This window comes from Dermacentor silvarum, unplaced genomic scaffold, assembly GCF_013339745.2.
Source record: "Dermacentor silvarum isolate Dsil-2018 unplaced genomic scaffold, BIME_Dsil_1.4 Seq345, whole genome shotgun sequence".
Taxonomy (NCBI): Eukaryota; Metazoa; Arthropoda; class Arachnida; order Ixodida; family Ixodidae; genus Dermacentor; species Dermacentor silvarum.
In genome coordinates, this window is record NW_023606088.1 from 31,381 (window position 1) to 39,225 (window position 7,845).

A 7,845-nucleotide genomic window follows, 5' to 3' on the forward strand; every position below is an offset into this window, starting at 1 on the left:
GAAGCTTTGATGAACAGATTTTGAAATTGAGGAAGGCTGGCTTCCCTTGTTCGGTTTTAAGCGCAGTTTCGGAGGCGTTATTGATAAAGGTGAAAAAAGAAAGAAAAATAAGCACTGAAAAGGTCAAACATTCGAAAATAAAGCCAAACCAGTGGTGATTCCGTATTCTCACAAAGTGGCGCACAATCTTAAACACGTCGCCGTGAAATACAAAATTCCTGTGGTTTTTTCCGCACCCCGAAAACTTGCTACTTTGTGCCGCCTGATTGGTTCTGATAACTCTAAGAAAGCAGGGTGTTCCATTAAACATACGAATCCTTTTGTGAAGTGTGAGGAAGGAGTTGTATACTGTATACCACTGAAGTGTGGGAAAGAGTACATCGGCCAAACTGGCCGATGTATTAATGATCGCCTGCGGGAGCATAAGCTTTCATTGAAATATGGTTATGGCTCAAACCTGCCTCTTCATTGCAAGGCCTGCGGCAATGAAAATAAACAAGCATGTGAAGCAAGGCTTCAAGATACTACAATCTTGTTTAAAAGTAAAGACTCTGTGGCACGTGAATTGTTGAAGGCCAACCAGATTAGGAAGAGAGGGGAAACATGTGTCAGCTCCCCGTCTCTGAATATATACACAAATGAAAGTGTGTTTTTAGATAAGTTTTAGATTCGCCATTTCCTTCATGCATATCTTCAGTGTTCTCACGCGTGCGCATTCATACAATCAGTGTTCCGCCTTTTTCGTCCCCCCTCTCCCCATGGCTATATATTCAACCACCTTTGACCACAATAAACAGTTGAAAGTAGCGCCTGTCCTGTCTTTGTTCCTTCCTAATGTGCTGTCACTGTTGGCGCTTCATCTTTTGAAAGTGGATCAGGGGTTCCTCGTAGGGATCCTCGAGCAGTTTGGTCGGCCTTCTCATTTCTCTTGTGCCCAGAGTGTGCCGGGCACTACATTATTGCGTGGTGCCATTCTAGGGTGGTGCCTAGCATGCTGTGGATTTTGTGTGGAATGGTGCCCGTTATATATGAATGGACCACTGCCTGGGAGTACGTCAGGACCAATGGAGATTGTTCTTCTGCCTCTGCATCTTGAAAGGCCAGTGCTATGGCTGCTGCCTCCTCCGTGCAAGCCAAAGGGGTCCGAATGGAGCCAGTTATCACTGTGGACTATTGTGAATTTGTTGCCACTCTATGCACGTCCGTGTAGTATATGTCTGGATTTCTTCCATGTTTCTTTTGTAAGGTCTTTGATCGTGCTTTTCTTCTGCGTTGGTTGTGTTCCGTGCTCATGTTCTTTGGGATTGCTGAAACAAATTTTCCCTCTTCGGTATGTTAAGCAGCAAAACTGTTTCTTCCCTGCTGTATTGCCCACTCAGGGGCATCCCACCTTTTACAGCAGGACCCTTCCTAGTTCTGTTGAATTCATATGCTGTCGGTGTGCCACGACCACCACCGTGGTATATTGTTCATATGTGACGTAAATACCAAGAGCGTCCACTTCTTGATGCTCGTGTGTTTTGGTAGCTCCGGAGAAGCCTCGTATGCTGCCCTGATGATGGCGCTCACTTTGGTCATCTTGGCCTTTTTAGCCTTTGAAAAGGGAGGCGAGTCAATGCTGCAAGCTGGATCCTCTTCGTACTTGCCAGAGAAGTCATCCTTGATGGATGCTGCACAGGCGTCCTCGGCACCCCAAATGACGATGTCTTTAACGCTGTCGAGTGTGCTGTATATGCAGCATCATTTAAAACCAGTCTGAATCTCAGCTGGCAGGCCCCCTCGCACATTCTTAACCCATGTTGAGACTTCGCTTGTCTCCAATGATGGTCCCCAAACATACTTTATAAGATTTCTTAATACTAGTTTTGCTTTCTACTTTGTTGTGTATATTTACTACAGGTTACAAATAATGTACTAGTAAAGCAGGCGCCCATGTGCTGCTTGAACCCAGGCATGGCAGAGGAATGCCATTGCCTCGGTACTCTTGCTAGCTTTTTTCATGAATATAGGTAGAAATTTGTTGGTAACATAGATTGAGTAGCTTCATTTATTTCGAGAAATAGTACCTATGTACAGTAAATACAGTATTTTTGTTTGCATGTATATGATGGCTGCGTGTGAATTACTGTGCAATAAGACTTTGAAACCATCAATCAAAGGTGTATTTTCTATTTAGGAACTGTCTGACAGCATAATCAAGCATGCTTGATGACGCCACTAGGGATCGTATTCTCGGAAAATCACATTCGGAGGTAGTTTCACTTTTGCGAGAATCGGCACTGCATGCCTGCGTACAAGCGTCGGGAAAATGCAAGAGCTTTCGTGGGCCGAGCCATGAACTCTCGCGAAAGTGAAACTATCGCTGAAAGTGATTGCCAGAGAATACTGCCGCAATTGCGGCCTGTCGGAATAGAATGTTCCGACAGGATTACAAACCGACAGGCTGAAACCGACAGGCTGACACCGACAGGCCGACACCGACAGGCGGACGCCGACAGGGTGACACCGACAGGCTGACAAGCCCACAGGCTTACAGGCCGACAGGCCAAAATAACATATAGCCGACAAGCCGACAGCCTGTCGGATTTTTTGTCTGGGTTCTTATATAAGCTGCACTTTCTTGAAAGAATGATCTTGCAGATCGCGGGCTTTCGGCATGGCGATCACACATTCTAGCTCTCCATAGGCTATACAAACCCAGTACTACGAACATGTCATAGGTAGGACCGCCACTAACCTTAAACGGTAGGAATCTAATTGCGTATGGAGTGATGTCAATGTCCTTTTTAAGCGTCCGTTGGAGAATGTCCCAGAAAATATAGCATCTGTACAGTCTATAAAACAGTGATCTATAGTTTCAGCACGTGGACACAGTCGACAGCTCATGGACCATGGCACGAAGCACCCCCTCGCGTTCAACCAGGTTTTACCAGGAAGTGTTTCCGTATGCAATTTAATGAAAAATGTTTTAGCTCCAGGAGGTATACACATTTTACGGACCCGCCTAAGTACATCCTGATAAGGCTGATTTAAATAACGTGCACGATACAAAGGATCTGGGAAAATCGAATACACCAGTGCAGCAGAAATTTCTTTTCGACTCGCAGTGAAAATGTACTCCAGGCTGAATCTAACTTTCAAGAAAAGGAATGAATCCACAACCTCCTTGAGAAAGCCCCAAGGAGCCTGTGTGACAGCTTTGGCATGTGATGAAACTACTATATCAGGAAGATAATGAGCTAATCGGAGCTGTAACATTTCACCCAAAAAGGGATGATCACTGTCTCGAAAGAAAAACAGACGAGAAACAATTTGCCTGACGAAGAGATGGACTAATCCTAAACCACCTCGTTCATGAGGGACGAACAGATTATCGCATTGTGCATGATCAAAATTCACGACCACCTACACGAAGCAGCCAATGGTACATTTTAGGTACTGATATATATATATATATATATATATATACTTCTTTTTCATCAGTTTTTGGGTTTACAGAATCAGTGACGCTTAAACGTCTCTTTAAGGTTCGATTTGATAAGACAGACATTGCATCGACATGCCGTCGACAGCAATGATTGAGTCGAGTGCCTTTTCTGCCGACGGCGCCAAGAAAAGGGCTTTGCTATTCCATCGGCTGTCGTGCGAAAACTTGGAAGCATAGCATTCTAGCGAACATTGCAAGGTCGCACTGTTTTGTTTGCTTCTGCCCAAAGAGACGCGAAACAAATTTTAAGTGCTTATGTACACGCTTCAAGCACTCGGCAACCGCCCATACATGAAGGCGCTTGCGATTACTGTATTACGTAATCCTCTGACCGTAATGCAAGCATGCGTTCCTCGTAATTAATTTTTATCATAAGGTCATTCACAAACCATTGCTTAATTATCACGTGTTGAGCACACTTAAACGGCAGGCGCCAGTACATACCCGTGCCCTGCTGTGAACAACCCGCGGTCTGTCACAGCAAATCGATCAGCCCGTCCCCCGTGACAGATAAGCATATCAGCGAAGCTGTTAATAAATCTCAACGAAAGTAGTATCGTCAAGCGAACTAATTAATTCACCAACGTGGTATCAGCTCTGTTGAAGGGGTCACAGCTTGCAAACGTATTTCTGGTTCCTGCGCAGTGTGCCTGTGATCAGTTCATTAGTCTTTCAAACATGCTATTTAACCTTAGCAAGTCGTACCAGAAAGTATTAAAAATTCATAAGGCGTAAATTGGCTTATTACGGACCAATGTAGCCCAAAGAAATCCAACTTTGTAACCCATGTTGGCAAGTCCACATGAAAGTTGGTCCAATAATTCCCGCCTTGTTGAATGTACGAGCTAATATTGTTTACTGAATGTGTATTGCGGGCCAGCGTTGGATCTCTATCAGAATGGCACAGCCTGTATTCGCGCCACACTGTTAATCTTAGGCCATCATTCGGCCAGGAATTAGAATGGCCCAGCCCTTATTGGAACCACGCTGTTAGCCTTAGGCCATCACTCGGCCAGGAAGTGCCAATACGTATCGAACGTTGGTCCGAGCTGAGGTGCCGCCTGGGCAATGTTCGAAATGGGTGGGTTAAATGCGCATTTCCCAGTAGAATACTTATGCAAGTAGTCCATTGCGTGATTAGTCTGTTTTACGAGCGGTGAAAAACTTGGGCGGCTGCGCTGGCATAATTACAACTACAACTGAGGTCAAACTTTGCGAATATAAGGGGAACCATACGGCAAGTCTATGTGCGATGGTAAATGCGCGTTGATCAAACGCAGGTTCCAAAAAAATGTCGCCAATTGTTTGGAAGTATCACGCTGCTGTTAGGTTTCCCAATGTTCCAAGAGAACTCTGACTTTCAGACATTCTATACTTTGAAGGAATAGGCCGATTTCAAGTGCAATGTGTCGCATAGTTTTAAAGTTTCTGGCTTATTTAGAAGGGTTACCAATAATTATTGAATCCTCATATTTTATTTATTTTTACTTTTTCATGCATAATATAATATAACGGTTCACCTGGCGTCCTCACTGAACTGAAGGAGGCAGCTTCGTTTTATTTGGTGACTGTAAGGACAAGTTAATTGGTGATGTGTAGCAACATTTATGAATTCTACAGCATTGAGAGGGTAGCAGTTGTAATAAAGCTGAATAGGAGGTATAGAATGAAGGTAGTACAAACCTACGCCCAAACCCGCAGTCACGATGATGAAGAAATAGAACAGTTTTATGAAGATGTTGAATTAGCAATGAGAAAGGTGCAAAATCAGTCTACTCTAGTCAAGGGCGTCTTCAATGCAAAAGTGAGGGGAAAGCAGGCTGGTGAGCAAGTAATTGACAACTACGGCATCGATTCTAGGAACACTAGAGGAGAGATGTTGGTACAATTTGTGGAAAGGAATTGGCTCCGAATAATGAATACCTTCTTCAGGAAGAGCAGCAACAGGAAGTGGACCTGAAAAAGCACTAATGGAGAGACAAGGAATGAAATAGATTTCATACCATCTGCCGATCCCAGCATAGTGCAGGATGGAGAAGTACTAGGGTGAAGTGCAGTGACCATAGGTTAGTGAGGTCTAGAATTTCTGTGAATTTGAAGAGAGAAAGCATAAAGCTAGTCATGAAGAAACAGGCCAACCTAGACGCAGTAAGGGTAAAAGCAGACTAATTCAGGCTGTTGCTTACAAAGAAATATGCAGCTTTAGAAGAGGAAGATAAAGACAACATAGAGGTAATGAATGAAACCATAACTAGGTTGATCTCAGAAGCAGCAATTGAAGTGGGAGGTAAGGCACCAAGGCAACCAGTAAGTAAGCTCTCCCAACAAAGGACCTAATAAAGTGATGGCAAAACATGAAAATGTCAAACTCGAGAGACCAGATAGAATTCGCAGAACTGTTGAAATTGATCAACAAGAAGTAAGTAATGGATATCAGAAATTATAACGTGGAAAAGATTGAGGAAGCAGTAAAATATGGACGCAGCATGAAATCAGTGAGAAGAAATCTAGGCATAGAATGTATGCACTGAATGATAAGCAGGGTAATATCATCAGCAATTTCGATGACATGGTAAAAGCAGCGGAAGGATTCTATACTGACCTATACAGTACCCAGAGCAGCCAAGCTACTTTCATTCGAAGTAGTGATGAACAGGATACAGAAGCCCCTTCTATAACTAGCAATAAAGTTAGAAGGGCCTTGAAAGACATGACCAGGGGAAAAGCTGCTGGAGAAGATGGAATAACAGTCAATTTAAGCAAGAATAGAGGAGATATCCTACTTGAAAAGCTTGCGGCCCTTTATAAGCAATGCCTCCCGACTTCAAGTGTACCAGAAAGCTGGAAGAACGCCAACATTATACCCATCCGCAAGAAGGGAGACGTTAAAGAATTGAAGAATTATAGACCCATTAGCTTGCTCTCAGTATTGTATCAAATATTCACCAAGGTAATTTCAAATAGAGTCAGGGCAACACTTGACTTCAGTCAACCAAGAGAACAGGCTGGCTTCATAAAGAGATATTCTACAATGGATCACATCCATGTCATCAATCAGGTAATAGAGAAATCTGCGGAGTACAATCAACCTCTCTATATGGCTTTCATAGATTATGAAAAAGCATTTGATTCAGTAGAATTACCAGCAGTCATAGAGGCATTGCGTAATTAAGGAGAACAAGGAGCATACGCGAATATCTTGGCAAATATCTACAAGGATTCCACAGCTACCTTGGTTCTCCACAATAAAAGTAGAAAATAACCTATCAAGAAAGGAGTCAAGCAAGGAGACACAATCTCTCCAATGCTATTCACACCATGCTTGGAAGAAGTATTCAAGCTCTTAGACTGGAAAGGCTTAGGAGTAAGATCAGCGGCCAATATCTCAGCAACCTTCGGTTTGCAGATGACATTGTCCTATTCAGCAACAATGGGGATGAATTAAAACTAATGATTCAGGGCCTTAACCAAGAAAGTGTAAGAATTGGGTTGAATATTAATATGCAGAAGACAAAGATAATTTTCAATAGCCAGGCAAGGGAACAAGAATTCAGGATCGCCAGTCAGCCTCTAGAGTCTGCAAAGCAGTACGTTTATGTAGGTCAATTACTCACATGGGACCCTGATCATGAGCAAGAAATTTAGAGAAGAATAAAATTGGGCTGGAGTGCATATGACAGGCATTACCAAATCATGACTGGGAGATTACCACTGTCGTTGAAAGGAAAAGTGTACAATCATTGCATTCTACCGGTGCTCACACATGGTGCAGACACTTGGAGGTTAACAAAGAGCCGCACAAAGAGCGGTGGAACGAAAAAAGTTACGCCTAACGTTAAGAGACAGGAAGAGAGTGGCGTGGATCAGAGAACAAGCGGGAATAGCCGATATTTTAGTTGACATTAAGCGCAAAAAGTGGAGCTGCGCAGGCCATGTAATGCGTCGGATGGATAACCGGTGGACCATTAGGGTTACAGAATGGATACCAAGAAAAGGGAAGCGCAGTCCAAGAAGAAGTAGTTTAATGATTGGAAAATGTGGAGGTCGGCCGGAAAATGGAGCAAAACTAGGTGGAGTGATGAAGTTACGAAATTCCCAAGTGCAAGTTAGAATCAGCTAGCGCAAGACAGGGGTAATTGCAGATCGCAAGGAGAGGCCTTCGTCCTGCAGTGGACATAAATATAGGCTGATGATGATCATGATGAGGTGGAGTTCAGTGTGGATAAGTAATTGGGGCTTTCGCTATGAATTACGCATGCAAGCACTGTAGAATGTTATGAGCGTGTCTAACGAGTGGGGAAGAATTGAGCCCACTGCCCTGGCAGAACTATAAAGACCACCAAGACCAAATTTAGCCA